The sequence below is a fragment of the Taudactylus pleione genome, unplaced genomic scaffold (assembly GCF_031769625.1).
Source record: "Taudactylus pleione unplaced genomic scaffold, aTauple2 ptg000126l, whole genome shotgun sequence".
NCBI classification, from domain to species: domain Eukaryota; kingdom Metazoa; phylum Chordata; class Amphibia; order Anura; family Myobatrachidae; genus Taudactylus; species Taudactylus pleione.
In genome coordinates this window covers 276,322-297,484 of record NW_028284528.1, presented here as the reverse complement: position 1 = coordinate 297,484, position 21,163 = coordinate 276,322, and the positions used below count along the sequence as shown (strand labels likewise).

The 21,163-nt window shown below is 46.2% G+C and overlaps 1 protein-coding gene across 1 annotated transcript in view; it reads right to left on the bottom strand.

Annotated features, from left to right (window-relative positions):
* The window catches only part of GJA5 (gap junction protein alpha 5), a 101,634-nt gene extending 93,442 nt beyond the window's left edge, over positions 1-8,192 (bottom strand). Inside the window, exon 1 of the mRNA XM_088472576.1 lies at positions 7,751-8,192. The gene's annotated coding sequence lies outside the window, so the exon portion shown is untranslated. The remainder of the gene's footprint in view (positions 1-7,750) is intronic.
* Between the last annotated feature and the right edge of the window lie 12,971 nt (positions 8,193-21,163).

Genomic DNA, 21,163 nt, shown 5'->3' with positions numbered 1-21,163 from the left:
CCCAATGCTCACTACCATTAGTTATCCAATGCTCACTACCCTGTGCAGTGATTGGAATCTAAAGAAGTCTTTATCTCAGTCCTCAGAGCCCCCTAACAGTCTTGTTTTAATGATAGCCATGCTTGAGCACAGGTGACTTAAGTAGTACCTCAGACATTTTAATGTAACAATCTGTGCTCAAGCATAATTATCCTTTCACCCTGGACTGAAAGGCGACATTGAGGACCAATTTTTGGAAACAATGATAAAGGAATTAGACTGAAATGTAAACTTTAGAGGGGGGTTCTGGGCTGATACAATACAGAATACAAAATACAGGTATTTTAAGTCTATGTGATGGAATATGATATATGCAGTAATAATACATGTGACAGATAAAAGGACATTTATTCCAGCAGATAGGACAGTGAGCAGGTCTGTCCCTAACAAAATGTGTGATTATCATTTCTGTTAGTATCTGTATTGTGCTCTCAGACAGTCATTTGTATGAGAGTTATCACTGAGACATCAAAGGGGGTATATAAGAAGATGCTACAGGACCTGACCGACTATAGTGGCTCCGGGATTGTGCTGAGAATGTTTCCCGTCACCATGGGAGTGATGCACTATGCAGGAAAATGCGGACACATCTTTACATCAGTGATTCCCAACCTCGGTCCTCAAGGCACACTAACAGTCCTGGTTTTGGTGATATATATGCTAAAGCACAGATGGTTTAATCAAAATAACTGAGGTACTAATTAAGGCCCTCATTCAGAGCCGTACGCTCTGAGCAGAGCGCACGCTCTGAATGAGGGCCGGCCTCCATGAAAATGGAGCGTCCTTCTGGACGCTCGTATACCTGTGGGTCACCACCCACAGGCTATACGAGCGTGCATTTTGATGGCCGCGATGGTCGAGACCATCGCGACCATCGAAATTGCGAGCCGGAGCCTGCGGTTGAGGTTTTCAACCGCAAGCTCCGGAGTGATTTTGGCTCTATCAGAGCCAAAATCACTCCCACTGACATCACTAGTGATGTCAGTGGGCCGGCTTTTGACGGGAGGCGTTCCCGTGGGAACGCCCCCGTCAGGGAGGCACGCCTACCAAAGGGGGCGTGCTGTCAATCAACATTGACAGCACGCCCCCTTTGATCGGACACAACAAGCGAAGGACTTTCCTTCGCTCGTCGCGTCTGGCGCATGCGCACGACGGAGCTCCCTCTGTCGTGCGCATGCTCAGTCCAGAACATCGACCCACTTGCGAGCGGACAGCCGCTCGCGAGTGGGTCTGAATCAGGCCCTAAGTTGCCTGTGCTCCAGTGGCTATCCTTAAAACCTGGACTGTTAAGCTGCATACAAACACAACGATTTTGTTACCAACGATTTTAAGAACGATTTTTATGAACGATTATCTGTCAGATTTTTAAAAGTGTAATGAACGATTTTTATGAACTACAAACGGTTTTTGCATATTCCCTTAATGAAAATCGTTCAGTTGACAAGTCTGACTGAACTACAAACGTGAACTCGCATGAACGATAATCGTTCATCGTTTGACTCAGAAAGTGAACGATTTTTTCAAACGATTATCGTTAAACGATATCGTTAAACGATAATCGTTCAAAAAATAGTTGTGTGTGTATGCACCTATAGTGTGCCTTGAAGACCGTGGCTGGGAATCCCTGCTTTACATGGTGTTGCCTAATAGAAGCCTATGAGGGGAATTCAATTAGAGGCAAAGTTTTCGCCTGTCCGACTTTTCGCTTCATTCGCCTGTTTCAGAGGCGAATTCATTCCGTGCGCGTCCCCACTTTTCACCTAATTCAATTGCAAAACAACCGAAAACGAAAATAGGCGAATGCGGAACAGGTGAAACGTACGGAAAGAATTGGGGAAATCAGTCTGTACAACAGAAAAAGATACATTAACATAGGGAATCAATATAGATATGTACTAATAGCGTTAATAAGACTACTTTGGGTACTTAAGTTGTGTAAATTGCTTGCCATTAGCGTCTTTGTAAAAGTGGTGAAGAATGGCATAAAGCTGTATTTTTTGGTGAAAATAAGTATTCCTGTCAAATTTGGGGTGCTTGAGAATGGGTGCTAGCATATTTTTATGTCTCTAAAGTGAACTTTTTAAAAACAGGAAAAACCTGACCCATAATCGGGGACCCCCAAGAAGTCTATTTCGCTACTTTTTATGTTTATCCCCCCACTTTTATTAAATATTCACCCCAAAAATGACATGTCTTTTTTGGGGTGTTCTTAGGTTTTTGTTTTTTTGCAGATTTGTCCTTTGGGGGGCTGTCCCAAGGGTTCTGAGTCGTTTCCCCACGTTTGCACCCCAAAAATAAAGATTTTGCATTTCTTTTCACCAGCTATTGATTGGAGAATCTGTTTTGGAGAATTGTTTCCGCTTAGGCGAAATTGCCCTGGAATTGAATTTGGCGAATTTTTTTAGGCCGAAATTTTCGCCAAAAAAATGGCGAAAATGGCTTTTCGTCTCTAATTGATTATGGCTCTATCTGCTTCTGAGTTTTCCCAGAGAGGGATCCAATAGGACCCCTCCCGAGGTCTCCCCGCATGCGCTAGCTGATGGCCGCACATGCACAGAGGGACCCCTGGGACATAAACCGGGAAGTCCGCACACTGCAAAGGACAGCGCTTATTGGCAGAGCTGTCCTTTGCTAAAGTCATCATGCATACAGTACATCGTTACTAAACGCCGGTATGCATGCGATGATGATTGGCAGGTTGCATTGCATACAAAATTTGACGCTTGATTCATCCCGCCCCATGCAAGATACTTATTGTGTCATCAGCTGACTCCTCTCCGGTTGTTAGAGGTAAATCCGATTCTACTGCAATATAGTAAATAGGCTTCAGGGTAAATTCTGTGTATCAGGTAGAAATAAATGGCTGGACGGCAGTAGGTTACATAGCAGCAGTACATACGCAGCCACATTTCCATTAAACCTGACTTGAAAGATATTTGTGCAAAGGAGAACACTCTCCCCCTCAGCAGTTGACCCCCCTCCAGGTTACAATTCTGAGTGGTAGAGTAGGACCGACCAGACGAGGAAGGCTTTGGCGCAGTCGGTCAACTTAACAAATGTTGCATCTCTTGAAACTAACATTCCCAATTTATATAATATACAGAATACAGCTTAGAGTGTCTATAATATATATGGTCTATGATACTGTATATGTATACTTTTGTGTTCTAGATAGCACATTTCACATATTGATATAAGATTATCTCCAATGACTGGTATAGGGGTCCCCAGAATGACCTGTCATCCTGGACAAGGTTCTTCGCCTTCACATTTGGGCTTCAGTTAGACAGCAAATATAAATGAAAATACAGTATAAACCCTCACTGCGAAATCTGTGCACATGTCCTTTTATTCACAGAAGTTTTGTCACATTTAGAAATGACACCAATAACTGCTGTTATTATTACATGACGTTACATACTGTCTATTATACAGAAAATAACAATGTAACTAACATATATCAAAGTAAAGATATGTATATAGCGTTACACCTCCTAACCTGCAGCTATCCTTGTGCCATAGAGGACGAAATCCTTGCTACAATGATGACACTGACTTTCAGCTAATGTACCATTATAGCCACAAATGTTACCAATGGGATACACATAATTATAGGGTATTCATTATTTGTACTGCGAGGAGATATGCAAACAAGGGGTCTCCAAACTATTCACTATATTATCTCATTTATTGGAATTCCTATATTCTGGGACACACAAGGATGCTAGCAGATGTTTCTGTTATTTCAGTATCTTTATTTACCATAAAGACTTCTCTGCCACTAACAGAATGTTTTTCATTATCATTAGTTATCTCTCTGTGTTGTCTATGGATCACAGAGTCCGCAGCATACTGCTAGACTGAATGGAGCTATCACAATGTGGGCCCGGGTCTCCCCTACATAGGGGCAGTTCTCACATTTCTCTTGTCCCTATAGTTATTAATATCTAACGATCATTTGTAATGTTCTTCCAGTATATATTACACATTTTTGAGCTACACTTCTGTTTTAACTTTAAACTCAGCTCTGGGCAATACCATATACTAGAGGGGTTAGGTATGGGAGACCGGCAGTCGGGATGTCGGCTGTCATAAAGACCGACAGTGGCATCCTGATGCTGAGAATCCCGACAGGGGCTCAGTTAGTATACTGACCCTCCCCCTTTCACCCCTTAACCCTACTCCTCCCGTCTTGCATCCTAACACCAGGGCCGGCTCTAGGGGCTTTCGACCAGTGCGGTTGCACAGGGGCGCCACCCGTAGAGGGCGCACCCCTCCCCAGCGTCCCGATTTCAGCGGGACAGTACTTTCCCGCTGTTCCACCCACGGGCTGAAGTGGCCCGCGAGTGGCCAAATCGGGAGGTGCCGGACCCCCGGAGTGTGAATGGATGCCGCGTGCATGCGTGCGGCAACCATTCACTGACGGGAGAGGGATGGGGGAAGTCCAGCCAGTGACGGAGTGCTGGGCTTTACCCCCAGCCTGACGTTATTTGGAAGCGTGCTATGCGGGGCCTATGGTAATTAGGTCACACCCCCAAATTCGGTCGAGCGTCTAAGGGCGCCCTCTCAAGGGCCGGCACAGAGTGCTCCGACCCCTGGAGCCGTCCCTGCCTAACCCGCTCCCCTCCCCACACCCTAACCCTCCCCCTAAACCTAACCCTCGAATTGTTAGTCCCTAAACCTAACCCTCCCCCCTTGGTGCCTAACCCTAACCCCCCACGGTGGTGCCTAAACCTAACCCCCCAGCCCGTAGCCTGACCCTAACCTCCCCCCCTCCCGCAGCCTATCCCTAACCCCCCTTCCATGTGGTGCCTAAACCTATGCAGGCTCCCCCCCCCCCCATGGCTACAAGCTAACCCAGCCCACCATACTTACGTTCGGGATACCGGCTGTGGGGATTCCGTGCAGCTGTACACTGACTACATCCCATACTAGAGATGAGCGGTACTGTTCTCCAGAAATCCGAATCCACCCGAATTTTGTGAATCCAGACAGATCTGAGTCAATGTTATAATCTCCTGAGGAGATCTGGATAAATCCGAGTCGCGATTCTGATCTTCCAGCGGTTCGGAAATCCAGATTTTAAATCCGAATTTCGGGTTTTGGATTGCAAAAATTACATGATTTGAGCTGTTTTTTAAAAAAACTTTTATCATTTTTTTTCTTAAATAAATCCAGATTCAAAACCAAAACACTGGAGGGTGGTTTTGCAAAACCAAAACACGAAGATAAATCCAGATCCAAAACCAACACGTGGGGGTCAGCGCACATCTCTACCATATACCAACTACGGAATATTTAATATGACTTAACCAACAAATCATTTGCTCTTTTGCATGTTTGTCATCATGAACTGATGGAGGTGGCAAGGACAGTTCCAAAACCACTTTGGATAAAATAATCTTTATTTGCACTAATCTAGGGGTGGGCAATTAGCGCCCCCCCCCCCCCCCAGCTGTTGCAGAACGACACATCCCAGCGTTCCTTGCCACTGTTTTGCTATTTGGCCATGCTAAAACTCCTGCAAAGCATGCTGGGAATTGTAGTTCAGCAACAGCTGGAGGGCCTCTTATGGCCCATCCCTGCAATCCCACTGCAACCAATCATCGGCCAGCTTCAACCGTACAAGTTTTGCGATTTGTTAGCACGCAGTGACGCAGCCACCAATGACGTGGCTTGATTTTGAAAGCTTCATATTAATCTGAATATATAACAAATCAAGAGGGAGACATACAAAGATATACTGTATAGGAGAGGATGGAAAATACCTAGCAGCTATCAATAGCAATTCTCCAGCCTGAGCTGTGGGCTTCAGCTGCTGATACCATGACTTATTGCCGCGTGCCCCCCTCTGTGTATATTACTGTGACTTCTGTGTACACTAATGAAATTGAATAGTACACCTACAGTGTTTGGACAATCTCTTGTCCCTGTGCATCTGCCTGTAAACATTTATAAAACCGATAGCGAACTTTAATCCTGTGCCGTCACCGTGCCATGGCTGCAAAGCAGGCCTGACAGCTCCGATGCTTACGGTGCAAAGCGTTGGCAGCAGGATAGGAATGTGATCCCTGTGGTCATGCAGTAAGGCTGCTGCCGGCTATAGGCTGTATAGTCTCCGTACAGCGCTGCGTAATATGCTGGTGCTATTTAAATAAATGATAATAATGTGAATAAATAGGGGATCAAATATATAGCAACTTTGTGAGTGCAGGCAAGGCCAGGATAAATATACCCCTCTCCCCACCCAACAACAATTCTATCAATTATCCTAAGACGATCTGTTTATTGAACAACTTGTACTTACGCAGAGCAGCCTTAATCTGATAAATATGATTTAGGGGTCTATGTACTAAGCCGTGGAGAGAGATAAATTGGACGGAGATAAAATACCAACCAATCAGCTCCTAACTGTCACTTTTCAAACACAGCCTGTAACGTGACAGATAGGAATTGAGCGGTTAGTACTTTATCTCTTTTTCCACTCTATCTCTACTCCAGGCTTAGTACATAGACCCCCCATGTTTGAAAAATGACAGTAAGGAGCTGATTGGTTGGTCCTTTATCTCAATGCACTTTGTCTCTGTCCAAGGCTTAGTACATAGACCCCATAGTCAGCACGTACAGAAAAGGGATTGCTTAATTGTGACCGTTCATTCTGCTCCACACGTTATCAATTCAACTGTGTCTTAAGTTTAAACTTTGATCATTCCTGGGAACAAACTTCTCAATCATGTTCTTTCAATGAAGAGCTTTCGTGATACAAATAACTGTAATATATCTGACAAAAATCTGCGTTATCAGCAATCTGACTATAAGAAAGCATATTCAGGAGTTACAGGTCGTCAAGTCATGGGGTCAAAGGAAAATGGTCCTGATATCTAAGGGCGACCTAACCTGCACAATAGATCAATATAAATCTGACTGGGCGGTTAGACAGCGCATTGCTCTGCAGTTTCCCAGTGATTTAAGTAAAGAAAAAATGATAATCTGCAAATTATTTCTCAACAAGATTCTCTCATAATAAAAGAGGAACTTTTAAAGTTCTGGATGGTTCCAGTGAGAGACCTTAAGCCCCTATAAGACCAAACATTTCTACCTGTGTCTAACAAACTGTCAGCACTATATAAATAAAATGATCAGCGCTATATAAATAAAATGATCGGCGCTATATAAATAAAATGATCAGCACTATATAAATAAAATGATCAGCACTATATAAATAAAATGATCAGCGCTATATAAATAAAATGATCAGCGCTATATAAATAAAATGATCAGCACTATATAAATAAAATGATCAGCGCTATATAAATAAAACGATCAGCGCTATATAAATAAAACGATCAGCGCTATATAAATAAAATGATCAGCGCTATATAAATAAAATGATCAGCGCTATATAAATAAAACGATCAGCGCTATATAAATAAAATGATCAGCGCTATATAAATAAAATGATCAGCGCTATATAAATAAAACGATCAGCGCTATATAAATAAAACGATCAGCGCTATATAAATAAAACGATCATTATTATTTTTTAAGACGATCAATTGGATGAGGGAAGATCGACCGAATAAACCCCAAATTAAAAATACACAGAAGACAGCCTGATAACAAAATGAAATAAGCTCTTCTCACTGATCTCCAGTTCCTCAAATGTCATGTGAAATAAAAATGATTATAATAATAATAAGAAAGTTTTTACCTCTTGTGAGATTACTGCAGCCTCAAAGCGACATCAGAGAAGTGGTGCCGAATAGGTGACGGGTTTCCAGCTGTTGTCACACCAGCGGTGTGTGGCATGCTGGAAGCCTTGGCGAGCGCAGAAAGCTCTCCCCAGGAGCACCCAGTGGAATGAGAGCCGGTCCCTGAGCCTCAGAGTGTCCTGGGAGTCAGCGTGGATCTGTCCTGATCTCTCCTGTGACTAAGCAGCAGTGCTCAGACCCTTCGCCTGGCATGGGAACAGCAGCTGACTGCTGCTCATCCTTTCAAAGGGCTGCCTTAAATTGGGATATTATAGACGTGATGCTGCACAGGCTGGAGTGTGAGACTCTTGGCCCGGGTTCAGGACTTCCTCTCACTCTATTTATAATAAAGGCATCTCAGAGCTATCGGAAAGGAAGTCAAATTGTTGTGAGGAAAACAATAGTATTACAAGTGAAAACCTATTGACTTCCCCTGGAAAGGGCCTGAGAGCTGCTCGTCACATTGACCGAGAGGCTATAACTTATCACAGGAGACAGCTTTATGAAATGATGGGGGAGGGGTGGGGGGGCTGATCTGGATGAATATGACTGGAAAGTGCCATGCATAGACTTTGTTACTGGGGGCACAAATACTGGGGGCACCCACAGAGCTGGCACCTAGATTACCTATTATCAGTGTTCCAGGACACGGAGACCTCGGTGATATGACTGCAATGCAGCTTTCAGTTACACCACCAGGGTCAGATTAACAGAAGTTCTGGAGGCCTTCCTGCTCCAGGCCCCTCTCCATAAATAGGCCCAACAGATTCCACTAACAGGCCCGGGTACATGGTTAGGTATGAAAGGTCATAAGGGGACTTTGATCAATCTTGAATGTCCTCCGCCATCCCCATCTGCTAACTTATCGGTTGTAGGACTGGATTCATTCCTTATAAAATAATACACATTTACAATTTTCATGTGTTATTATCAATCCATATATAGAGCTTTTCTTCCGTGGAACTATGGGGTCTATTTACTAAGCAGTGTTAGGAGACAGAGTGCAAAGTGATAAGGTGCCAGCCAATCAGCTCCCAACTGTCATCTCCCAGGCTGTGTTTGAAAAATGACAGTTGGGAGCTGATTGGCTGGTACCTTATCACTTTCACTCTGTCTCCTAACACTGCTTAGTAACTAGACCCCTAAGGGGCATATTTAGGTTTCAGAGCCGATAATTAGAATTTCTTATCGCAGCAATAAAATAATTCACATTCGCATGTAGTAAAAATCACGTGACAGGAGCCCGGTCCCTGTGATGTGTAAAGAAGTGAAATGATCGCTAAAGCAAAGCTTTCCTGTATATATCTATAGCGAGAGCCGGGGGCGGGGGGCGTTCTGTGCATGCACGGTTAGCAGACCACGTATGTGTGGCGGCCATTGCCAGGGAGGGTTTGGAGGAATCCTCTCCCGGTAATTTTTGCGAAATAGAAGCTCATAGGCTACTATAGGGTAACGCCATTTGGAGATATGACGTTATCCTATCGGGGCAAAGCTCCGGAATGATTCGCACCTACGAATCATATGCGGGCTGCAGCTGTTGTCAGAAAGGTTCCTCCTTCATACATTCGGGGGGGCTTTAATATTTTCGTGTACCCCCAGAAAACGGGTGTTTTTTCAGGGGAAATCCAGCACATGTTATTTGATAAATAGGCTCTTTAAAGTGCTTTACATTATATAAGCAGACTCACCTAATACAAAGTGAAATTAATAAATGATATCAATTTCCGATGAGCTGTGTTGAGCCTTTTTAATACGTTGCAAAATGTGGGTGCAGGGTGGCTCTGAGCTCCGTAAGCTAAGTGCGACCCAGCGCCTTGGACAAAACCCTAACAGGGCTAAATAGTACCTGACGTCATGATGCCGCATGGAGGGGGCAGGGCCAGCAGCACCGGTAAGTGCAGTGCGGACTGGAGCATTATTGGCACTGCCGAAACGCCCAAATGCTCCCTGTGCTGGCACTGGTAAATGCAGTGCTAACCGGAACGTCCTGAGGATGCTCCGATCGGCTGGAAGAGGGACTGAGGGCCTGATTCAGCAAGGAACGCACGGATGCAGACGCACGCATCCGTCCGCTGCGAGAATATGCAAATCAGTGCATACGCACGGAGACCGCAGGACAATTTGCAGACGCCCAGCCTCGTACTAAGCCGCCCATCTCCCTTTACTCACAGCCTGATCAGCACGGAAGATAGTGTAAACATCGGTAACATCGAGAACCATCGGTTCCATTAGCATAATAGAGGTTGACCTGCTGCAGGATTTTGACCGCTTCCTGTGTAGAGCTTACGGTATGGCAGCATGTGCCGCCGCACTGCCTTAATTATGCACGCCCCTATAACGCCGTTATAACGCCTGCGTTCGCCTGACCAACCCCCGTCACCACCCACAAACGGCCCTGCCTGTCAATCAATTTCGGAAGGGTCTACGTACACACTCCATGTAGTCTGCGTACCATAACCCGATCGCACTGGCTAGTTCGCGCACGCACATTGCGATGCATACGCATGCGCAGTGCAAAAACATCGGCCGAGTGCGTGCGTTCTCTCCTGCGCGTTCCTTGCTGAATCAGGCCCTGAGACATAAAGGATAAACTAGTAATTGTAAAAACCTTAAGACAGTCAGCTGCTGGGAACATGACTGTCCATCAACATTTACATGAACCAACCCCCCCCCCCCTCCTTCCCATTCTGGTTCTGGAGACGGCTTTTGTATACATTCGTACACAGGGACCGAAGTGTTTAGATTTTGTTCTGCTCATTTCCACTTTAAGTTTTCTCCCAGGCAAAGCAAAACGATTAGTGATACATTAGACGCACGTAGCTATGGAATCTGGATGTATTGTAAACACAGATGCGATGACAGGGCGGCCACAAACACTGCGACTAATTAATTTGACGTAAGTTCCCAAGTAGTAGAATCCATCAGGTCAGCTGAGATGCGCAGCTATGATACGAGAGGTGATGGAAGGTTGGGTCGCCCATTGCTTCCTGTTCTTGAGTTGATCTTTGTCCGTTTCCTGCATTGTAGATAAATAACTGTGTGTTCTGGCCCCTCGCTTATTACTGAGTACAATAAACATGGCCGCTCTCTGCCTGTTGGCCATATAATTAGATATAATTTGATACGTGACTCCTGTGGATAACAAAGTTTTGCTTTGTGGTGAATTATGATAACAAACTGAAAGCTCCTCCCGGTGGCTAGTATACAATGAGCTGCCTATTCGGGATGTAGTCAGGATTCCGGCGAATGGGATGCCGGTCGCCGATATCCCAATGCCGGAATCCCAAACAGGACCAAGATCCCAACCCTAGGATGAAGATGCCGGCATCAGCATCCTGACCACCGGCATCCTGAAGGTAAGTATCCAGTTTAACTTCACTATTAGCCCGGGGGGGTTATGTTTCGGGACCACCGGGAGGAGATTAGGGTTAGGCACCCCCCTGGGGAGGGTTAGGGTTAGGCTACGGGGAGAGGGAGTTAAGGAGGTAAGGTACTACTGGGGAGAGATTAGGGTTAGGCACCCCCCCCAAGAGAAGGGGGGGCAGGGTACTTAACAGTCGTAGTCGGGAACTTCAACAGTCGGGCTTATGGCATCTGTATTTGAACTGGCAGTTACTCAGCCACCGGGATATTATACCAAACCAGCCTATCCAGAGATGGTCAGTTCACAGTGTAGATCACATTTATTGGTGGTTGATGGGCACTGCAGACCACATTAACATGACTAGCGGAAACTGCAGACTTTGCTCACCGGTGGCTAGTGGATAATACATGTCCACTTGCTAATGATTAGTGAACAATGCAGACTACACACAATGGCAGCTAGTGAACAATACAGTCTTTACTTACAAGTGGACACTTGGCTATACAGAGCCACTGGCAGTTGATAACTCATTTACTGGGGGCTAGTCAACGCTAGGTACTGGTGGATAGTGAATAATACATGCTTTATTCATTGGTGAAAGTGGTCAATGCAGAACTCTTGTTCTAATCACCCCTTGCTTGTCGTTGCACTGGGTCCAGTAACTTATTTCAGACTGATATAACAGTATCATACAGCTTTGTTTTCTTTCCTACCGTGAGCGCTGATTGGCTATTGAAATGCCTAATAGTAGAGGAAATGGGCATCTATCTGCCAATGGGGGCTATTCATTATTGAACGCCGACTTGCACTGGTGAATACTAAAATACCTGAGCGATACAATATTGCTATGGTGCGCTGACAGCTGCTCCAGAAATCATCACAATACATATCACAGCTGTTTATGCCGCTAGTTAGTATCGGTTAGTAGTAGTTAGTAGCACTTTGCCAGGTCCGTGAACTGAGGCCCTGATTCAGAGCTGGACGCTCTAACAGAGCGCTCGCTCTGATTCAGGGCCGGGCTATTTTTTTTTAGAACGGCGTCCTGGACGCTCGCATAGCTGTGGGTGACCACCCGCAGCTATAGCGAGCGGCCAGGAAGCTGGTTGCGATGGTCAAGACCATCGCGACCATTGGGCTTGCGACGAGACCCTTGTGGTAGGGTCTCGTTGCCGCAAGCCCCAGAGAGATTTTGGCTCTAACAGTGGGGCCGCCCCCAAACAGAGGCGTTCACATGGAAACGCCTCCGTTTGGGCAGCCACTCGCCCGGCCCGCCCACCAAAGGGGGCGTGCTGTCACTCAACATCAACAGCACGCCCCCTTTGGTACGAGACCCGGGGCGACGGATTGCCCGTCGCTATCCGGGTCTCGCGCATGCGCACTGGCCCACCATCGACCCGGTTGCGAGCGCTCAGCGGGGTCAATTCCCTGTCGTGCAATGGAATTTAGACATCTCTTATGGGGCAGGGGCTGATGTTAATAGCATACACTCGGTAGCCATAGCTGGTGAATTGAATAACATTGATTATGTCGTTCCAATGATGCGTTGTACAATGCAGCTCGGATAAGTAACGTATGCAGGAGGCGTGATGCCCCTTGCTGCATTACCATATCTGCTTGTGTGCAGCTTTGCAATTCCATCCTAAGCTGAATCAGGCCCCTCAGTGTGAAACATCAACTACTATTGCTGCTGCAGCTGCTGCTCTCCCTGTACGGACTTGGCTCCGCCCCCTTGACCATAAACCTGGTTCAGCGGCCTCTTCCCTTTCTGACATCTGTAGTCCAGGGATAGAGAGCACATGTAGAAGGGAAGTCAAAAACTACAGTGAGAGGCTGGGCAGCTGCAGTAACTGAGCCAATTTGCAGTTGATTTGAGTGCCGACTGTCGCCACACAGTAGAGGGCAGGGCTTGCCAATGATACAGTGGGCGGTGGCTCAGTCCATCACCGATAGAAGCATCCATCTCATCCCAATACTGCCATGCAGCATGGGCTCCCCCTCTGCCCTGTCACCTGCCCACCCTTGAACTGAACATGACAAAGAGATCAAGGTGTTGACTTGCCCTCTAAATTCCCCAGATCTCGGTCTGATTGAGTATCTGTGGGATGTGCTGAAAAACAGAGTCCGAGCCACGGAGGCCCCCACCGCACAACTTTGCTGCCCAATACCAGAGGACACCTTCAGAGGTCTTGTGGGGTCCATGCCTCGAGGGGTCAGAGTTGTTTTGGCAGCACGAGGGGGAGCTCCACAATATTAGACAGGTGGTTTTAAGGTTAGGGCTGATAGATGTATATTCTCTATACAATGCTGTGTCAATCTTTCTTGCTAAATAAATAAATGATGATAATAATAATCCCTACCATTACAAATGTGGTCAATTTGATTTCGCTATACTACGGCTCTTTAATTAATGAGCCTCAATAAATATTAACCTGTAAAGCCCAGATAATAAGAATACGAAGTAGGAATGGCATCAAACGTCAAGAAAAATCTGAATTTTATTCCTTTTGTGTGATTGGGTCAGTATTGAACAATTGTTTATTTTATTTATTTATTAACAGTTTCTTATATAGCGCAGCATATTCCTTTGCGCTTTACAATTGGAACCATTTATAGAACAAAACAGGGAAATAACAGACAGACATAGAGGTCAGAGGGCCCTGCTTGCAAGCTTACAATCTATAGGGCAATAGGGACATTCGCAGAGAGAAAGGAGTGAAGGATAAAGTGCTTTCGCCCTGATCATTGTGGAGGCACTGCTTGGACATAGGTGTCTATGTACGAAGCCTTGGAGAGAGATAAAGTGGATGGGGATAAAGTACCAACCAATTAGCTCCTAACTGTCACTTTACAGGCTGTGTTTGAAAAACGATAGTTAAGAGCTGATCAGTTGGTACTTTATCTCTCTCCAAAGATTAGTACATAGACCTCATAGTGCTGAATTGTACCCCCCCCTACAACTAGTCTTTTATAAAGCATGCTACAGCTGTATATCACACACATACAGTAAAAACAATTCCTTCCTAATTATTACCAGTTATTTACATAGCGCACATACTCCACAGCACTTTACAGAGAATATTTGGCCATTCACATCAGTCCCTGCCCCAGGGGAGCGTACAGTCTATGGGCCTGATTCAGACCCACTCGCGAGCGGCTGTCCGCTCGCAAGTGGGTCGATGGTGTGCACTGCGCATGCGCACGACGGAGGGAACACCGTCGTGCGCATGCGCGAGACGCGACGAGCGAAGGACTTTCCTTCGCTCGTTGTGTCTGATCAAAGGGGGCGTGCTGTCGATGTTGATTGACAGCACGCCCCCTTTGGTGGGCGTGCCTGCCAGACGGAGGCGTTCCCTCCTAATCTTCCGGGTGCAGGGAGGAGGAGAAGGAGCCCGGGACTTTGTGCACAGGTCACCAGCAGGAAGCTCCCGGAGCTCGGAGGGGGCGGGGTCCCACGGACACCCCGTCACCCGGCGTCGGCTGCTTCGCAAAGGGCAGCTCTTATCGCAAGAGATGTCCTTTGCGATACTAATCGGATATGTTAGGACATATGTGATTAGTAAGATTGCTGTGACTGGCGGAATGGTCACCAGCACAATCTTAGTACATCCCGCCCCAAAGAGAGTGATAAAGGGATCTATTTACTAAGCCTTCATGGAGATACAGTGAACGAAGATAAAGGGCCTCATTCAGACCCACTCGCGAGCGGCTGTCCGCTCGCAAGTGGGTCGATGGTGTGCACTGCGCATGCGCACAACGGAGGGAGCTCCGTCGTGCGCATGCGCGAGACGCGACGAGCGAAGGACTTTCCTTCGCTCGTTGTGTCTGATCAAAGGGGGCGTGCTGTCGATGTTGATTGACAGCACGCCCCCTTTGGTGTGCGTGCCAGGGGCGTGCCTGCCAGACGGAGGCATTCCCAAGATAGAGCCAAAATCACTCCTGGCCTTGCGGTTGAGAAACTGAACCGCAGGCTTCTGCTCGCACTGGCGATGGTCGCGATGGTCAAGACCATCGAGACCATCATCCTGCACGCTCGTATAGGCTGTGGGTGGTGACCCACAGCTATACGAGCGTCCAGGAGGACGCTCCATATTTATGGAGGTGGGCCCTGATTCAGAGCGAGCGCTCTGGTCAGAGCGTCCGGCTCTGAATCAGGGCCAAAGTCCGAACTACTAAGCTCCTAACTGTCATTTTTCAAAACACAGCCTGCGACATGGCAGTGAGGAGCTGCTTGGCTGGTACTTTGTCTCCGTTCACTTTATCTCCATCCAAAACTATGGTGCGTACACACGGTACGATCAGTCAACGATAAACGATATCACTGACTGATCTCCCTGCACCTTCCCGGTGTGCTGGATGATCGATATCGATCCCACTAACGACAGGCCAGCGACCCACGATCAACGATCGTGGGTCCCTATGTAACCTGGCCGACATCGACCAGGTTGACCTGGGTGCACGGCCGATGGACGATATCGTTATTGTCCATACGTGCCCGCGCATCGCTGGTCGTTGGAGCGTTGGAAGGCACCAAAAAATGAACGATAACGTAAACCATTAGTAAATGGACCCCAAAGTACCAACCAATCAGCTCCCAACTGCCATTTTTCAAACACAGCCTGTGAGAAGGCACTTAGGAGCTGCTTGGTTGGTACTTTATCACTCTCCACTTTATCACTTAGTACATCTCCCCCTTAGTAGATGACCATCTGTGTGATTTACTTTGAAGCATATGCTATGTTGTTTACTCTCAAGTTAAAAGGGTCCATTTAGGTTACAAAATAAAACTATATTTATCTCTGTGCATTAGATCTGTTAGCACCAATAATAAGTTAATAACACAGTGCGGCTTTGTGGGAGATTTATGGGAGTTGTTCTATTAGTTCTGTTCTCAGGACAATGATTAACGGGTCTGAGCAGTGATAAATGAGCGATCCGGGGACTAGGTTTGGGCTTCCTGCTGCAGTGATGTCAGGACATGTGATCCTCATGTGATTTTTCTTTTTCTAATGGGCTTCTCACAATTATTTCTTATCCCCAACAGCAAATTGAAATCTCCGCTCCCCAGACATTAAAGAGGAGCGAGGAAAACTGGGAACAAACGGATCAGTGTCTGCCCAGAGGAATACACACCATGCTGCTGAAACATCAAGGGGGAGATGTATCAAGTCTTGGAAGCTAGAGATGTATCAAGCCTTGGAGAGAGATAAAGTGAAGATGTTGCATAAAGAACAACCAATCAGCTTCGAACTGTCATTTCATGGACTGTGCTAGATAAATGACGGAAGCTGATTGGTTAGTCTTTGGTAACTTTAGCACTTTATCACTCTCTCAGGCTTGATAGATCTCCCGCCAAGTTTCAAGTAGATTAGGAACTAGCTTGCACTGCATCTACTCATTTGCATCTAATAACTGGCTACAGTATCAGATATTAAGGGCACATACTGCCTGTCTTCGGGTAGAATATCGCAAAGGACAGCTCTCCCATAAGAGCTGTCCTTTGCGATGTTTCCGGACAAAGGGACTTTCGGGTTTAATACTCAGAAGTACCTCTGGCGCACGCAGAGAAGGCCGCGGGCCACTGGGGGTGATGGGAGGGATCCGATCAGGTCCCTCCCAAGGGGGAGCGTCCCGATAAGAAGCCCATAGACTTCTATTGGGTAATGGCCCCTGAAGGGGGCGTTCCCCACCGGGACGAAGCTTTGTACATATGGGAAATGCGGTAAAACCCAGAAAACTGCATTTACGAGGGTTTCACTGCATTTTCCCCATTAATACATCCCGGCCTAAATGTAACATTTTAGCTGCCATGCCGTGCACAACTGCTGTGAGAAAATATGCAAATGTCGCAGGCGCAGCTTTGGCCGCAGATCATTCGATAAACGGACCTCTGAGTCGCCCTATAGTTGGGCAGAATGGCCGCGTGTACTGAGCTGCCAAAGTCACTTTCATTACATACAGGATGGCAGAGACAGGCTGTGACACGGGCGTGACATGCCTGAGCCACCCCCGATTACCTCCCCGAAAAACACTCCCTGACTGTCTATCACTCTGCGAGTAAATAGTGGCTGCAATCGCTTACTGGAATTAGTGGGAGGCTCCCGATTTTTTGGGTAACCCCTCGCACCCTGGAAGGGTAGGCACTTCTCCCGCATTCTGCCCACTTCCTAGTGAAGTGGGCAAAATGGGGAGAATTTCCGCCGCGATCGCGGGTCCCCGTGTAGGGGGTGTGGCTTAATGATGCGATTCTTCATGAATAACGTCATTTAGCCATGCCCCATATTTAAATTATTGCCAATGGCAATGAAGGGGCGGGGCTTAATGACACGACCCATCAGGTCCCGCCCCCGTCGCAACCCACTTGCTTCTCCTCCCCACGAGACAACAGAGGTAAGCAAGTATGCTCTAGTGTCGTCACAGCTGCAGACTGAATATCATTACATAAGAGCAGTCCTTTATATTCGTGGGCATATAGTTTAATTAAAGAACAAGCATGTAACCCCCTAATTAGCAGGCAAATGATCATTTCTCTATTACTGTATTTTGTACTTATTCCTTCAGTTTCCTATGGATTATGTACTTATTATATAGTTACTTCTTGTATCTGTCACAAAATATTCTATTTTTAATCCACAAGATGGCGCAAGTCCCATCTCGTTCTCATTCATTCACACGTCTGCATATCTCTTTTGATATCTAGCCCCGTAGAGTTATACTGTAGGTAGAGATGTGTGGTTTGGTTCTGCAGAAATCCGAATCCACCCGACTTTCGAGAATCCGGACAGATCCGTTTCGCGGCTCTGATCTTCCCCGCATTTCGGAATTCGGATTTTACGCTGAAAAAAAATTACATGATTTTAGCTGTTTTTGAAAACTTTTTATCAATTTTTTTTAAAACAAATAATCCAGATCCAAAACCAAAACACGAAGATAAATCCTGATCCAAAACCAAAACATGGGGTCAGTGCCAGTGGTGGATCCAGAGGGGGGGGGGCAATCACTCCTAGCGTTTGTGCCTCTCTCTGCTCCTCCCCTCCAGCTCCTGTGTCGGGGCAATGCATACAGATATGCACAGCACTCCAGTGTCTAGGACACAAAAATATCAGAGGAGCAGCGGCTCCTTCCCCTGCCCTGCCCCTTGTATCACGAACCGGCAGTCTTCAAACCCCTCCCCCGGAAAAACATTATATTTTTTACCCATGTTCATAGCCCCGACCCCTTGCAGCATTATGACGCGATTTGCGGGTTTATGGGGAGGGTGCGGAGCCAAAATGATTAGCATTTATAAGAACTGCATCAATTTAGCATCACCCACTCCCCCAGACCCGTGAATCGCGGGATTATGCCATGTGGGGGCGGAGCCTAGTGATGGAACTGGTCGTCATCGCCCTCATCAACAACCTGCTGTAGCATCTCAGAATAGGATTACAAAGTAAGTGAAAGTGTGTCTGTGAGTATGTATGTATATATATATATATATATATATGTGTATGTTCCTATATAATATAACGTGTGTTTATGTGTCCTTTGTAGTATGTGTGTCCTATGTAATATATGTGTGTATGTGTACTATGTAATATATGTGTGTGTGTATGTGTCCTATGTAATGTGTGTGTATGTGCATGTGTGTATGTGTCCTATGTAATATACGAATGTGCAATACTATATATATATATATATACACACACACACACTACACACAATACACGCACGCAAGGAAAACCCCCTCCTACGAATCCTGCGTTTGTCCCTGGCCGCACACCGAGTTGACGTCTGGCTGTGTGAGGCGGCACAGTATGAGTCACCAAGGGGAGGAGTTGGGACCAGAAAGGGGAGGTGCCAGTATAGAAAAAAGGAAGAGTCAGTGTTATTATCATTAAACTTTCTCCCTAAATCAAAAGTCTAGATCCGCCACTGGTCAGTGCACGTCTCTGGTTATAGGTCTTAGCTCTAGATGAGCGGTTCGGATTACTTGGAATTCCCCTGGATTCCGAACCTGCCCGATCATTGGGAATCCGAGTCAATCTGAGCGGCGGCTCGGGTCTTCTCATCTGACTATACTTCGAGGCTCTTCGTGGCGTCGGATTTTCGCGATTATTGGATTCTATATAAGGCGCAACGGAGGGGGCTCGGCGCCATTTCTTTGTCAGGCATGCTGATGTATGCTGCATTTAACTCTGCTGTATAAGCTGTGCTGCTTAGTTAATGTGTATATAGGGGGGTGCACGCTCCTGTGCTGTACAGGCTGTGTTGTGTCCAGATTCACAAGTGGCTGTGCTGCTTAGTATATAGGGGGTGCATGCTGCTTTATGCTGTGCTGTTCTCTGCTGTATAGACTGTGTCCAGACTCATAAATGGCTGTGCCTCTTAGTCAATGTGTATAGGGGGTACCCACTTCTGTATGCTGTGCTGTACTCTGCTGTATAGGCTGTCCAGACTAACAAGTGGCTGTGTTGCTTAGTTAATCTGTATAGGGGGTGCATGGTGCTGTATGCTGTGCTGTACTCTCCTGTATAGGTTATGCTGTGTCCAGACTCACAAATGGCTGTACTGCTTAGTCAATGTTTATAGGGGGTGCATGCTGCTTTATGCTGTGCTATACTCTGCTGTATTGGCTGTGCTGTGTCCATCAGCAAGACATTCACATGCATATATAAGCCCTGTGACTCCATGCCACGCTGTTTGAATAGACCTGCGCCTGCAACATGAAAAAAAAATCAATAAAATAAATTAAATAATTGTACTGTTTGGTGCGATTTGTTCACGTGCATATGTAAGGCAAGTCCTGTGGCTCCAGTCCACGCAGAAATAGAGCTGCGCCATCAAAAAAATAATTGTATTGTTTGCACTGTTTGGTGCACTTTGTTTTGTTCACCTGCATATATAAGCCCTGTGGCTGCAGTCCACGCAGGAGTTGTGAAATAAAAAAAACAAATAAAATAATTGTACTGTTTGGTGCGCTTTGTTCACGTGCATATATAAGCCAGTGATCTGGGAATTGAAAAATGGATAGCGTTCCATTTAGAGAAGAGCAACCAAATACTGTCGCTGCAGCTGCTGCCACCAGTAATGATGACGACGCAAGTCCTTCAAAGTCATCTACTAAAGCCGATGCATAAGGGCATAGAGGCTCTAAGTCAGGGCATCTAAAATTATTTATTAAACTGCCATACTATCTGCCACTGCAGTGCCAATCTGTTTCCTAGATGTGTCATGTTGGAAGCTGAACTGCCACATGTTTGTGACGCCCACTGCTGTCGCTTAGCTTAGTCTGCCAATGAAAACAATATTGTGATCTGTAAATTTGTAAAAATTGCCTGGAAATGAGTGTAAATTAATGTAATTGAGGTTAATAATGCTCTAGGAACAAAAAAAGGTTAAAATTATATGAATGTGAATCCAAAACAAAAACCAGTAACAGCGTTTTGGCAAAACCAATACCAGGGCTGTGCTAGACAGTGTGGGGCAGGGAGGACTGAGTCATCTGCCAGGTCCCTTCCAGTAAAAACAGGCTAATTTGAGAGAAAAACACGAGCATGATGTCACAAAACACCATATTCACCTGCGCAATTTCCACGTTCGTACATGTCTCTTATTTGCATTGTGGAGCAGAGAGCATTAATACTTGGAGTCAGGCAGCAGAGTCCTGGCTGTTCCTTTGCACAATAGCCTCCTTTCACTCACTCATGAATAAACAGCTGTAGGACGCTGTGAGCCATGAGTGTCCTGTAGTGCTTTAGTGATTTTGGAGCTCATTCAGAAGTCATAAATACAAGATGAGAAGTCATTACCAGCAAGATGTCAGATCTCGGGGACTGATGCGGTCAGAGGTTCAGTATAACACACCTGGATACACTTAGTTGGGGACCTATAGGGACCTGTGCGTCTGACATTATGGGGTCAATCCTATTGGGTGCAAATTGCAAGTAACGAGTTTGTTTCTTGAAACTCGCACACTGCGCGCTCCCGAGAATTCTCCAATCCAATTAAAAATGCCTATTCACACTACTCG